This window comes from Mus musculus, chromosome 14, assembly GCF_000001635.26.
Source record: "Mus musculus strain C57BL/6J chromosome 14, GRCm38.p6 C57BL/6J".
NCBI lineage: Eukaryota > Metazoa > Chordata > Mammalia > Rodentia > Muridae > Mus > Mus musculus.
This window is the reverse complement of record NC_000080.6, coordinates 30546509-30549130: the sequence shown is the minus strand read 5'-3', so window position 1 is coordinate 30549130 and position 2622 is coordinate 30546509.

The window sequence follows — 2622 nt, the reverse complement described above, 5'->3', positions numbered from 1 at the left end:
GGGGGGCGGGGCGGAGGTGGGGCGGGGCGCCGAATCACCCCAGGCCGACGAGTGGCCTCTGGCCACGCCCCGCATTTAGTGGACTCTCGGAAGTCGCCAGGCCTGGGGGCTCTCTCCCAGCACAGTGCCCTGTTGGAATTAATCACACACAAACAGTAGCAACAAAGTAACTTCGCCACTATTCCTGGTTCTAAGCATGGCTCAGAGTTCCGCGGCTGACTTGGGTAGGACTGAGAAGAGAGATACTAATCAGTAATTGCACTTTTCTAAGGAAAAGGTTGAGGCTTGGCAAGGTTAGATTGAGATTACAGGGTTGGTGGGTAGCGCTGCAGCAGATTATCCTCAGTCCAAAAAGATCCCAGACATGAGAATAAATATACACTGCCAGAAACGGTAATACTGAGAAGTTACTAGGAGTATGCTGGTCTCAGACTACTAGAGCCAACGGACAAGAGTGGATTCAGAGAGATTACTGGGTTTGCCTCTGTAGAGACAGTTAGCACCTACTGCTCTTACCAGATCTGGTGGAGCTGAGAGGACTGAGCAGCTGTAACAGAAAGCGTTGCCTTCACAGTCTCGTTGGATCTGTCTCATTGGATCCATGACACACACTCGGGTCAATACCGTTTCCAGAGGCGGAGGTTGTTGCAATTTACAGAGAGGATATAAAGGCAAGCCTGTGAGTGGGTGCTGGGCAGAGGCAGAGGAAGGCACCAGTACAGCTTTGGTCCAGGTCCTCTCTGTGTCCTCCACAGAGCTCAAACTCAGAGTCATGAGACAATGGGCCCTGTGCAAGTGAGCACCCCTCCCCCAAGCGCTCCCTGCCTGGCCTGTTTCCCAGGTGTCCCAGTGAGACTGCCAGTGTGGTTTGTTACAGCCCCTGGCTTCTGCTGGCTCTGCCCAAAGAGGCTGGCCCTCCTAGTGCCTGACTGCCAAGGGCTGGACCTGGGACTGGAGTGTTGTGGTCTCGGAGTGTTCCACTATCAGATCCTTGGCAAGGCAAGTGCCACCTCTGTCCTCTGCTCACCAACAGGTCAAGGAGGCAAACAAACCTCAGAAGCCTTTGGGCCTTCCAACCCCATGGACCTGAGGGCAGTGATTATTAGTCCAGTTCTTCATTTCTCCACCTGTCCAATGACACTGATGTTAACTTCCTCTTCCTCCTCCTCCTCCTCCCCCTCCTTCCCTTCTTCTTCTTCTCCTCCTCCTCCTCCTTCCTCTTCCTTGTTCTCTTCTTCTCCCTCCTCCTCCCCCCTCCTCCTCCCCTTCTTCTTCTTCTCCTCCTCCTCCTTCCTCTTCCTTGTTCTCTTCTTCTCCCTTCTCCTCCCCCCTCCTCCTCCACCTCTTCTTCACAGTGGAAAATTATAATCTATTTGGGAATGGAAACATAAGCTAGAGAGGTATATGTTTTTATTTCTGAATGTTCATTTCTATATATCTGAATGTCCTTTTTAAAATTATAAAATAGTTACAACATTTCTCTCCTCCTTTTCCTCCCTCCAATCCCTTCCATACATCCATCCTTGCTCTCTTTCAACTCTACACAAAGATCTACAGGCAACTAAGGAATCCTGAGAGTGGGAGAAGTAGTCTTCTCCCAGAAAGAGCATACCAAGTGGTTACCCAATACCAAATGGTCAACCTTGAAAACATACACACCAGTAACTTTCTACAGACTGAGTGGGTTATAGTTAGTAATATATATATATATATATATATATATATATACATATATATATATATATATATATATATATATATATATATATATATATATATATATATACATATATATATATATATGTGTGTGTGTGCATATACATGCACACACACACACACACACATATACATATATATATATGCATGTGATAACAGTAAAAAAAATGCTAACTGCTATGTACCCATATTAGTAAAGATGTTCCTAACTCTTCTTCTTGGCCGCTGTAGGTGTCTAAGATCTTGTTTTATCCTGGGGTTCCACATTGGTTGGCTCAGTTCATGATGGATTTCAGCCATAGTTCAGTGCCTTTGGTCCCCAAGGTCACCTTTGGAATCAGAATCCTGATTCTGCCAACATCCTACTGTTGGGGGTAATTCTCCAGTCCAAGGGTCTTTATTCAATACTTCATGAATCACATTTTACTTGGGAGTAAGACCTTGGGTTCCAACCTGGCCACCAGCTCCCTTCTTGTTCCCCTGTCGCCCTCAGATCCAAGATTCTTTGAGCCCCCTGTTCATATTCCCTGTGGTTGCCAGAGGAAACTCTTGCTGCTTCCCACCATTGTCCCTCCGTGGTCTCCCTCCACTACTGGAATGAAATTGAGCACATGAACCCTCTAGCCTCTCTCCCACTCTTGTTCTTGTGGCCCCACCCCATCCATGTCAGCACACCAGTGTCTTGCCCTGCTCTAAGAACATTAAGCTCCAAGGTGGAGAGATGGCTCCGTTGTTAGGAGTCCTTGCTACTTTTACAGAGGACCCAGGCATGAGAACCTAGATTTAGCCCGGTGATGTGGTGTATGTGACCTTGAAGACAGAAACAGGTAGATTCATTTGGCTCACTGGCCAGCGAGTCTAGCTAGCCAACTTAGCAAGCTCCAGGTTAATGACACTATCTCAAAA